Source organism: Crinia signifera, chromosome 12 (assembly GCF_055691185.1).
Source record: "Crinia signifera chromosome 12, ASM5569118v1, whole genome shotgun sequence".
Classification (NCBI taxonomy): domain Eukaryota; kingdom Metazoa; phylum Chordata; class Amphibia; order Anura; family Myobatrachidae; genus Crinia; species Crinia signifera.
Window position 1 is genome coordinate 91,229,349 of NC_139228.1, and position 12,924 is coordinate 91,242,272.

The following is a 12,924-nucleotide window of genomic DNA, read 5'->3' on the forward strand; positions in this document are numbered from 1 at the left end:
TGCTGGTGTCCCCAGCATCACATCTTCCAGTATTCCTGTATTCCTGGTGTCCCTAGCATCACATCTTCCAGTATCCCTGTATTCCTGGTGTCCCCAGCATCACATCTTCCAGTATTCCTGCATTCCTGGTGTCCCCAGCATCACATCTTCCAGTATTCCTGTATTCCTGGTGTCCCCAGCATCACATCTTCCAGTATTCCTGTATTCCTGGTGTCCCCAGCATCACATCTTCCAGTATCCCTGTATTCCTGGTGTCCCCAGCATCACATCTTCCAGTATTCCTGTATTGCTGGTGTCCCCAGCATCACATCTTCCTGTATTCCTGGTGTCCCCAGCATCACGTCTTCCAGTATTCCTGTATTCCTGGTGTCCCCAGCATCACGTCTTCCAGTATTCCTGTATTACTGGTGTCCCCAGCATCACGTCTTCCAGTATTCCTGTATTCCTGGTGTCCCCAGCATCACGTCTTCCAGTATTCCTGTATTCCTGGTGTCCCCAGCATCACGTCTTCCAGTATTCCTGCATTCCTGGTGTCCCCAGCATCACATCTTCCAGTATTCCTGTATTCCTGGTGTCCCCAGCATCACATCTTCCAGTATTCCTGTATTCCTGGTGTCCCTAGCATCACATCTTCCAGTATTCCTGTATTCCTGGTGTCCCCAGCATCACATCTTCCAGTATTCCTGCATTCCTGGTGTCCCCAGCATCACATCTTCCAGTATTCCTGTATTCCTGGTGTCCCCAGCATCACATCTTCCAGTATTCCTGTATTCCTGGTGTCCCCAGCATCACATCTTCCAGTATCCCTGTATTCCTGGTGTCCCCAGCATCACATCTTCCAGTATTCCTGTATTGCTGGTGTCCCCAGCATCACATCTTCCTGTATTCCTGGTGTCCCCAGCATCACGTCTTCCAGTATTCCTGTATTCCTGGTGTCCCCAGCATCACGTCTTCCAGTATCCCTGTATTACTGGTGTCCCCAGCATCACGTATTCCAGTATTCCTGTATTACTGGTGTCCCCAGCATCACGTCTTCCAGTATTCCTGTATTCCTGGTGTCCCCAGCATCACGTCTTCCAGTATTCCAGTATTCCTGGTGTCCCCAGCATCACATCTTCCAGTATTCCTGTATTCCTGGTGTCCCCAGCATCATATCTTCCAGTATTCCAGTATTCCTGGTGTCCCCAGCATCACATCTTCCAGTATTCCTGTAATACTGGTGTCCCCAGCATCACGTCTTCCAGTATTCCTGTATTCCTGGTGTCCCCAGCATCACATCTTCCTGTATTCCTGGTGTCCCCAGAATCACATCTTCCAGTATTCCTGTATTCCTGGTGTCCCCAGCATCACGTCTTCCTGTATTCCTGGTGTCCCCAGCATCACATCTTCCAGTATTCCTGTATTACTGGTGTCCGCAGCATCACGTCTTCCAGTATTCCTGGTATCCCCAGCATCACATATTCCTGTATTCCTGGTGTACCCAGCATCACATCTTCCAGTATTCCTGTATTACTGGTGTCCCTAGCATCACATCTTCCAGTATCCCTGTATTCCTGGTGTCCCCAGCATCACGTCTTCCAGTATTCCTGTATTACTGGTGTCCCCAGCATCACATCTTCCAGTATTCCTGTATTCCTGGTGTCCCCAGAATCACATCTTCCAGTATCCCTGTATTCCTGGTGTCCCCAGCATCACATCTTCCAGTATTCCTGTATTCCTGGTGTCCCCAGCATCACATCTTCCAGTATTCCTGTATTCCTGGTGTCCCCAGCATCACGTCTTCCAGTATTCCTGTATTCCTGGTGTCCCCAGCATCACGTCTTCCAGTATTCCTGTATTCCTGGTGTCCCCAGCATCACATCTTCCAGTATTCCTGTATTCCTGGTGTCCCCAGCATCACGTCTTCCAGTATTCCTGTATTACTGGTGTCCCCAGCATCACATCTTCCAGTATTCCTGTATTCCTGGTGTCCCCAGAATCACATCTTCCAGTATCCCTGTATTCCTGGTGTCCCCAGCATCACATCTTCCAGTATTCCTGTATTCCTGGTGTCCCCAGCATCAAATCTTCCAGTATTCCTGTATTCCTGGTGTCCCCAGCATCACGTCTTCCAGTATTCCTGTATTCCTGGTGTTCCCAGCATCACGTCTTCCAGTATTCCTGTATTCCTGGTGTCCCCAGCATCACATCTTCCAGTATTCCTGTATTCCTGGTGTCCCCAGCATCACATCTTCCAGTATTCCTGTATTCCTGGTGTCCCCAGCATCACGTCTTCCAGTATTCCTGTATTGCTGGTGTCCCCAGCATCACGTCTTCCAGTATTCCTGTATTACTGGTGTCCCCAGCATCAAATATTCCAGTATTCCTGTATTCCTGGTGTCCCCAGAATCACATCTTCCAGTATTCCTGTATTCCTGGTGTCCCCAGCATCACGTATTCCAGTATCCCTGTATTCCTGGTGTCCCCAGCATCACATCTTCCAGTATTCCTGTATTCCTGGTGTCCCCAGCATCACGTCTTCCAGTATTCCTGTATTACTGGTGTCCCCAGCATCACGTCTTCCAGTATCCCTGTATTACTGGTGTCCCCAGCATCACGTCTTCCAGTATTCCTGTATTCGCATCACGTCTTCCAGTATTCCTGTATTACTGGTGTCCCCAGCATCACGTATTCCAGTATTCCTGTATTCCTGGTGTCCCCAGAATCACATCTTCCAGTATTCCTGGTGTCCCCAGCATCACGCCTTCCAGTATTCCTGTATTCCTGGTGTCCCCAGCATCACATCTTCCAGTATCCCTGTATTCCTGGTGTCCCCAGCATCACATCTTCCAGTATCCCTGTATTCCTGGTGTCCCCAGCATCACATCTTCCTGTATTACAGTATTACTGGTGTCCCCAGCATCACATCTTCCAGTATTCCTATATTCCTGGTGTCCCCAGCATCACGTCTTCCAGTATCCCTGTATTCCTGGTGTCCCCAGCATCACATCTTCCAGTATCCCTGTATTACTGGTGTCCCCAGCATCACGTCTTCCAGTATTCCTGTATTCCTGGTGTCCCCAGCATCACGTCTTCCAGTATTCCTGTATTCCTGGTGTCCCCAGCATCACATCTTCCAGTATTCCTGTATTCCTGGTGTCCCCAGCATCACGTCTTCCAGTATCCCTGTATTCCTGGTGTCCCTAGCATCACATCTTCCAGTATCCCTGTATTCCTGGTGTCCCTAGCATCACATCTTCCAGTATTCCAGTATTTCTGGTGTCCCCAGCATCATATCTTCCAGTATCCCTGTATTCCTGGTGTCTCCAGCATCACGTATTCCAGTATTCCTGTATTCCTGGTGTCCCCAGCATCACATCTTCCAGTATTCCTGTATTACTGGTGTCCCCAGCATCACATCTTCCAGTATTCCTGTATTCCTGGTGTCCCCAGCATCACATCTTCCAGTATTCCTGTATTCCTGGTGTCCCCAGCATCACATCTTCCAGTATTCCTGCATTCCTGGTGTCCCCAGCATCACATCTTCCAGTATTCCTGTATTCCTGGTGTCCCCAGCATCACATCTTCCAGTATTCCTGTATTCCTGGTGTCCCCAGCATCACATCTTCCAGTATTCCTGTATTCCTGGTGTCCCCAGCATCACGTCTTCCAGTATTCCTGTATTACTGGTGTCCCCAGCATCACATCTTCCAGTATTCCTGTATTACTGGTGTCCCCAGCATCACATCTTCCAGTATCCCTGTATTCCTGGTGTCCCTAGCATCACATCTTCCAGTATTCCAGTATTTCTGGTGTCCCCAGCATCATATCTTCCAGTATCCCTGTATTCCTGGTGTCTCCAGCATCACGTATTCCAGTATTCCTGTATTCCTGGTGTCCCCAGCATCACATCTTCCAGTATTCCTGTATTACTGGTGTCCCCAGCATCACATCTTCCAGTATTCCTGTATTCCTGGTGTCCCCAGCATCACATCTTCCAGTATTCCTGTATTCCTGGTGTCCCCAGCATCACATCTTCCAGTATTCCTGCATTCCTGGTGTCCCCAGCATCACATCTTCCAGTATTCCTGTATTCCTGGTGTCCCCAGCATCACATCTTCCAGTATTCCTGTATTCCTGGTGTCCCCAGCATCACATCTTCCAGTATTCCTGTATTCCTGGTGTCCCCAGCATCACGTCTTCCAGTATTCCTGTATTACTGGTGTCCCCAGCATCACATCTTCCAGTATTCCTGTATTACTGGTGTCCCCAGCATCACGTCTTCCAGTATTCCTGTATTCCTGGTGTCCCCAGCATCACATCTTCCAGTATTCCTGTATTACTGGTGTCCCCAGCATCACGTCTTCCAGTATTCCTGTATTCCTGGTGTCCCCAGCATCACATCTTCCAGTATTCCTGTATTCCTGGTGTCCCCAGTATCACATCTTCCAGTATTCTTGTATTCCTGGTGTCCCCAGCATCACGTCTTCCAGTATACCTGTATTCCTGGTGTCCCCAGCATCACATCTTCCAGTATTCCTGTATTACTGGTGTCCCCAGCATCACGTCTTCCAGTATTCCTGTATTCCTGGTGTCCCTAGCATCACATCTTCCAGTATTCCTGTATTCCTGGTGTACCCAGCATCACATCTTCCAGTATCCCTGTATTTCTGGTGTCCTCAGCATCACATCTTCCAGTATTCCTGTATTCCTGGTGTCCCCAGCATCACGTCTTCCAGTATCCCTGTATTCCTGGTGTCCCCAGCATCAAGTCTTCCAGTATTCCTGTATTCCTGGTGTCCCCAGCATCACATCTTCCAGTATTCCTGGTGTCCCCAGCATCACATCTTCCAGTATTCCTGTATTCCTGGTGTCCCCAGCATCACGTCTTCCAGTATTCCTGTATTCCTGGTGTCCCCAGCATCACATCTTCCAGTATTCCTGGTGTCCCCAGCATCACGTCTTCCAGTATTCCTGTATTCCTGGTGTGCGCAGCATCACGTCTTCCAGTATTCCTGTATTGCTGGTGTCCCCAGCATCACATCTTCCAGTATTCCTGTATTCCTGGTGTCCCCAGCATCACGTCTTCCAGTATACCTGTATTCCTGGTGTCCCCAGCATCACATCTTCCAGTATTCCTGTATTACTGGTGTCCCCAGCATCACGTCTTCCAGTATTCCTGTATTCCTGGTGTCCCCAGCATCACATCTTCCAGTATTCCTGTATTACTGGTGTCCCCAGCATCACGTCTTCCAGTATTCCTGTATTCCTGGTGTCCCCAGCATCACATCTTCCAGTATTCCTGTATTCCTGGTGTCCCCAGTATCACATCTTCCAGTATTCTTGTATTCCTGGTGTCCCCAGCATCACGTCTTCCAGTATACCTGTATTCCTGGTGTCCCCAGCATCACATCTTCCAGTATTCCTGTATTACTGGTGTCCCCAGCATCACGTCTTCCAGTATTCCTGTATTCCTGGTGTCCCCAGCATCACATCTTCCAGTATTCCTGTATTACTGGTGTCCCCAGCATCACGTCTTCCAGTATTCCTGTATTCCTGGTGTCCCCAGCATCACATCTTCCAGTATTCCTGTATTCCTGGTGTCCCCAGTATCACATCTTCCAGTATTCTTGTATTCCTGGTGTCCCCAGCATCACGTCTTCCAGTATACCTGTATTCCTGGTGTCCCCAGCATCACATCTTCCAGTATTCCTGTATTACTGGTGTCCCCAGCATCACGTCTTCCAGTATTCCTGTATTCCTGGTGTCCCCAGCATCACATCTTCCAGTATTCCTGTATTACTGGTGTCCCCAGCATCACGTCTTCCAGTATTCCTGTATTCCTGGTGTCCCCAGCATCACATCTTCCAGTATTCCTGTATTCCTGGTGTCCCCAGTATCACATCTTCCAGTATTCTTGTATTCCTGGTGTCCCCAGCATCACGTCTTCCAGTATACCTGTATTCCTGGTGTCCCCAGCATCACATCTTCCAGTATTCCTGTATTACTGGTGTCCCCAGCATCACGTCTTCCAGTATTCCTGTATTCCTGGTGTCCCCAGCATCACATCTTCCAGTATTCCTGTATTACTGGTGTCCCCAGCATCACGTCTTCCAGTATTCCTGTATTCCTGGTGTCCCCAGCATCACATCTTCCAGTATTCCTGTATTCCTGGTGTCCCCAGTATCACATCTTCCAGTATTCTTGTATTCCTGGTGTCCCCAGCATCACGTCTTCCAGTATACCTGTATTCCTGGTGTCCCCAGCATCACATCTTCCAGTATTCCTGTATTACTGGTGTCCCCAGCATCACGTCTTCCAGTATTCCTGTATTCCTGGTGTCCCCAGCATCACATCTTCCAGTATTCCTGTATTACTGGTGTCCCCAGCATCACGTCTTCCAGTATTCCTGTATTCCTGGTGTCCCCAGCATCACATCTTCCAGTATTCCTGTATTCCTGGTGTCCCCAGTATCACATCTTCCAGTATTCTTGTATTCCTGGTGTCCCCAGCATCACGTCTTCCAGTATACCTGTATTCCTGGTGTCCCCAGCATCACATCTTCCAGTATTCCTGTATTACTGGTGTCCCCAGCATCACGTCTTCCAGTATTCCTGTATTCCTGGTGTCCCTAGCATCACATCTTCCAGTATTCCTGTATTCCTGGTGTACCCAGCATCACATCTTCCAGTATCCCTGTATTTCTGGTGTCCTCAGCATCACATCTTCCAGTATTCCTGTATTCCTGGTGTCCCCAGCATCACGTCTTCCAGTATCCCTGTATTCCTGGTGTCCCCAGCATCAAGTCTTCCAGTATTCCTGTATTCCTGGTGTCCCCAGCATCACATCTTCCAGTATTCCTGGTGTCCCCAGCATCACATCTTCCAGTATTCCTGTATTCCTGGTGTCCCCAGCATCACGTCTTCCAGTATTCCTGTATTCCTGGTGTCCCCAGCATCACATCTTCCAGTATTCCTGGTGTCCCCAGCATCACGTCTTCCAGTATTCCTGTATTCCTGGTGTGCGCAGCATCACGTCTTCCAGTATTCCTGTATTGCTGGTGTCCCCAGCATCACATCTTCCAGTATTCCTGTATTCCTGGTGTCCCCAGCATCACGTCTTCCTGTATTCCTGGTGTCCCCAGCATCACATCTTCCAGTATTCCTGTATTCCTGGTGTCCCTAGCATCACATCTTCCAGTATTCCTGTATTCCTGGTGTCCCCAGCATCACGTCTTCCAGTATCCCTGTATTCCTGGTGTCCCCAGCATCACGTCTTCCAGTATTCCTGTATTCCTGGTGTCCCCAGCATCACGTCTTCCAGTATTCCTGTATTCCTGGTGTCCCCAGCATCACATCTTCCAGTATTCCTTTATTCCTGGTGTCCCCAGCATCACATCTTCCAGTATTCCTGCATTCCTGGTGTCCCCAGCATCACATCTTCCAGTATTCCTGTATTCCTGGTGTCCCCAGCATCACATCTTCCAGTATTCCTGTATTGCTGGTGTCCCCAGCATCACATCTTCCAGTATTCCTGTATTCCTGGTGTCCCTAGCATCACATCTTCCAGTATTCCTGTATTCCTGGTGTCCCCAGCATCACATCTTCCAGTATTCCTGTATTCCTGGTGTCCCTAGCATCACATCTTCCAGTATTCCTGTATTCCTGGTGTCCCCAGCATCACGTCTTCCAGTATCCCTGTATTCCTGGTGTCCCCAGCATCACGTCTTCCAGTATTCCTGTATTCCTGGTGTCCCCAGCATCACGTCTTCCAGTATTCCTGTATTCCTGGTGTCCCCAGCATCACATCTTCCAGTATTCCTTTATTCCTGGTGTCCCCAGCATCACATCTTCCAGTATTCCTGCATTCCTGGTGTCCCCAGCATCACATCTTCCAGTATTCCTGTATTCCTGGTGTCCCCAGCATCACATCTTCCAGTATTCCTGTATTGCTGGTGTCCCCAGCATCACATCTTCCAGTATTCCTGTATTCCTGGTGTCCCTAGCATCACATCTTCCAGTATTCCTGTATTCCTGGTGTCCCCAGCATCACATCTTCCAGTATTCCTGCATTCCTGGTGTCCCCAGCATCACATCTTCCAGTATTCCTGTATTCCTGGTGTCCCCAGCATCACATCTTCCAGTATTCCTGTATTCCTGGTGTCCCCAGCATCACATCTTCCAGTATCCCTGTATTCCTGGTGTCCCCAGCATCACATCTTCCAGTATTCCTGTATTGCTGGTGTCCCCAGCATCACATCTTCCTGTATTCCTGGTGTCCCCAGCATCACGTCTTCCAGTATTCCTGGTGTCCCCAGCATCACGTCTTCCAGTATTCCTGTATAACTGGTGTCCCCAGCATCACGTCTTCCAGTATTCCTGTATTCCTGGTGTCCCCAGCATCACGTCTTCCAGTATTCCTGTATTCCTGGTGTCCCCAGCATCACGTCTTCCAGTATTCCTGTATTCCTGGTGTCCCCAGCATCACGTCTTCCAGTATTCCTGTTTTCCTGGTGTCCCCAGCATCACGTCTTCCAGTATTCCTGTATTCCTGGTGTCCCCAGCATCACATCTTCCAGTATACCTGTATTCCTGGTGTCCCCAGCATCACGTATTCCAGTATTCCTGTATTGCTGGTGTCCCCAGCATCACGTCTTCCAGTATTCCTGTATTCCTGGTGTCCCCAGCATCACATCTTCCAGTATCCCTGTATTCCTGGTGTCCCCAGCATCACATCTTCCAGTATCCCTGTATTCCTGGTGTCCCCAGCATCACATCTTCCAGTATTCCTGGTGTCCCCAGCATCACGTCTTCCAGTATTCCTGTATTCCTGGTGTCCCCAGCATCACATCTTCCAGTATTCCTGTATTCCTGGTGTCCCCAGCATCACATCTTCCAGTATTCCTGTATTCCTGGTGTCCCCAGCATCACATCTTCCTGTATTCCTGGTGTCCCCAGCATCACATCTTCCAGTATTCCTGTATTCCTGGTGTCCCCAGCATCACATCTTCCAGTATTCCTGGTGTCCCCAGCATCACATCTTCCAGTATTCCTGTATTCCTGGTGTCCCCAGCATCACATCTTCCAGTATTCCTGTATTACTGGTGTCCCCAGCATCACGTATTCCAGTATTCCTGTATTCCTGTATTCCTGGTGTCCCCAGAATCACATCTTCCAGTATTCCTGTATTCCTGGTGTCCCCAGCATCACGTCTTCCAGTATCCCTGTATTACTGGTGTCCCCAGCATCACGTCTTCCAGTATCCCTGTATTACTGGTGTCCCCAGCATCACGTCTTCCAGTATCCCTGTATTACTGGTGTCCCCAGCATCACATCTTCCAGTATTCCTGTATTCCTGGTGTCCCCAGCATCACATCTTCCAGTATTCCTGTATTCCTGGTGTCCCCAGCATCACGTCTTCCAGTATCCATGTATTACTGGTGTCCCCAGCATCACGTCTTCCAGTATTACTGTATTCCTGGTGTCCCCAGCATCACATCTTCCAGTATCCCTGTATTCCTGGTGTCCCCAGCATCACATCTTCCAGTATTCCTGCATTCCTGGTGTCCTCAGAATCACATCTTCCAGTATTCCTGTATTCCTGGTGTCCCCAGCATCACGTCCTCCTGTATTCCTGGTGTCCCCAGCATCACATCTTCCAGTATTCCTGTATTCCTGGTGTCCCTAGCATCACATCTTCCAGTATTCCTGTATTCCTGGTGTCCCCAGCATCACGTCTTCCAGTATCCCTGTATTCCTGGTGTCCCCAGCATCACGTCTTCCAGTATTCCTGTATTCCTGGTGTCCCCAGCATCACGTCTTCCAGTATTCCTGTATTCCTGGTGTCCCCAGCATCACATCTTCCAGTATTCCTGTATTCCTGGTGTCCCCAGCATCACATCTTCCAGTATTCCTGCATTCCTGGTGTCCCCAGCATCACATCTTCCAGTATTCCTGTATTCCTGGTGTCCCCAGCATCACATCTTCCAGTATTCCTGTATTGCTGGTGTCCCCAGCATCACATCTTCCAGTATTCCTGTATTCCTGGTGTCCCTAGCATCACATCTTCCAGTATCCCTGTATTCCTGGTGTCCCCAGCATCACATCTTCCAGTATTCCTGCATTCCTGGTGTCCCCAGCATCACATCTTCCAGTATTCCTGTATTCCTGGTGTCCCCAGCATCACATCTTCCAGTATTCCTGTATTCCTGGTGTCCCCAGCATCACATCTTCCAGTATCCCTGTATTCCTGGTGTCCCCAGCATCACATCTTCCAGTATTCCTGTATTGCTGGTGTCCCCAGCATCACATCTTCCTGTATTCCTGGTGTCCCCAGCATCACGTCTTCCAGTATTCCTGTATTCCTGGTGTCCCCAGCATCACGTCTTCCAGTATTCCTGTATTACTGGTGTCCCCAGCATCACGTCTTCCAGTATTCCTGTATTCCTGGTGTCCCCAGCATCACGTCTTCCAGTATTCCTGTATTCCTGGTGTCCCCAGCATCACGTCTTCCAGTATTCCTGCATTCCTGGTGTCCCCAGCATCACATCTTCCAGTATTCCTGTATTCCTGGTGTCCCCAGCATCACATCTTCCAGTATTCCTGTATTCCTGGTGTCCCTAGCATCACATCTTCCAGTATTCCTGTATGCCTGGTGTCCCCAGCATCACATCTTCCAGTATTCCTGCATTCCTGGTGTCCCCAGCATCACATCTTCCAGTATTCCTGTATTCCTGGTGTCCCCAGCATCACATCTTCCAGTATTCCTGTATTCCTGGTGTCCCCAGCATCACATCTTCCAGTATCCCTGTATTCCTGGTGTCCCCAGCATCACATCTTCCAGTATTCCTGTATTGCTGGTGTCCCCAGCATCACATCTTCCTGTATTCCTGGTGTCCCCAGCATCACGTCTTCCAGTATTCCTGTATTCCTGGTGTCCCCAGCATCACGTCTTCCAGTATTCCTGTATAACTGGTGTCCCCAGCATCACGTCTTCCAGTATTCCTGTATTCCTGGTGTCCCCAGCATCACGTCTTCCAGTATTCCTGTATTCCTGGTGTCCCCAGCATCACGTCTTCCAGTATTCCTGTATTCCTGGTGTCCCCAGCATCACGTCTTCCAGTATTCCTGTTTTCCTGGTGTCCCCAGCATCACGTCTTCCAGTATTCCTGTATTCCTGGTGTCCCCAGCATCACATCTTCCAGTATACCTGTATTCCTGGTGTCCCCAGCATCACGTATTCCAGTATTCCTGTATTGCTGGTGTCCCCAGCATCACGTCTTCCAGTATTCCTGTATTCCTGGTGTCCCCAGCATCACATCTTCCAGTATCCCTGTATTCCTGGTGTCCCCAGCATCACATCTTCCAGTATCCCTGTATTCCTGGTGTCCCCAGCATCACATCTTCCAGTATTCCTGGTGTCCCCAGCATCACGTCTTCCAGTATTCCTGTATTCCTGGTGTCCCCAGCATCACATCTTCCAGTATTCCTGTATTCCTGGTGTCCCCAGCATCACATCTTCCAGTATTCCTGTATTCCTGGTGTCCCAAGCATCACATCTTCCTGTATTCCTGGTGTCCCCAGCATCACATCTTCCAGTATTCCTGTATTCCTGGTGTCCCCAGCATCACATCTTCCAGTATTCCTGGTGTCCCCAGCATCACATCTTCCAGTATTCCTGTATTCCTGGTGTCCCCAGCATCACATCTTCCAGTATTCCTGTATTACTGGTGTCCCCAGCATCACGTATTCCAGTATTCCTGTATTCCTGGTGTCCCCAGAATCACATCTTCCAGTATTCCTGTATTCCTGGTGTCCCCAGCATCACGTCTTCCAGTATCCCTGTATTACTGGTGTCCCCAGCATCAAGTCTTCCAGTATCCCTGTATTACTGGTGTCCCCAGCATCACGTCTTCCAGTATCCCTGTATTACTGGTGTCCCCAGCATCACATCTTCCAGTATTCCTGTATTCCTGGTGTCCCCAGCATCACATCTTCCAGTATTCCTGTATTCCTGGTGTCCCCAGCATCACGTCTTCCAGTATCCCTGTATTACTGGTGTCCCCAGCATCACGTCTTCCAGTATTACTGTATTCCTGGTGTCCCCAGCATCACATCTTCCAGTATCCCTGTATTCCTGGTGTCCCCAGCATCACATCTTCCAGTATTCCTGCATTCCTGGTGTCCTCAGAATCACATCTTCCAGTATTCCTGTACTCCTGGTGTCCCCAGCATCACGTCCTCCTGTATTCCTGGTGTCCCCAGCATCACATCTTCCAGTATTCCTGTATTCCTGGTGTCCCTAGCATCACATCTTCCAGTATTCCTGTATTCCTGGTGTCCCCAGCATCACGTCTTCCAGTATCCCTGTATTCCTGGTGTCCCCAGCATCACGTCTTCCAGTATTCCTGTATTCCTGGTGTCCCCAGCATCACGTCTTCCAGTATTCCTGTATTCCTGGTGTCCCCAGCATCACATCTTCCAGTATTCCTGTATTCCTGGTGTCCCCAGCATCACATCTTCCAGTATTCCTGCATTCCTGGTGTCCCCAGCATCACATCTTCCAGTTTTCCTGTATTCCTGGTGTCCCCAGCATCACATCTTCCAGTATTTCTGTATTGCTGGTGTCCCCAGCATCACATCTTCCAGTATTCCTGTATTCCTGGTGTCCCTAGCATCACATCTTCCAGTATCCCTGTATTCCTGGTGTCCCCAGCATCACATCTTCCAGTATTCCTGCATTCCTGGTGTCCCCAGCATCACATCTTCCAGTATTCCTGTATTCCTGGTGTCCCCAGCATCACATCTTCCAGTATTCCTGTATTCCTGGTGTCCCCAGCATCACATCTTCCAGTATCCCTGTATTCCTGGTGTCCCCAGCATCACATCTTCCAGTATTCCTGTATTGCTGGTGTCCCCAGCATCACATCTTCCTGTATTCCTGGTG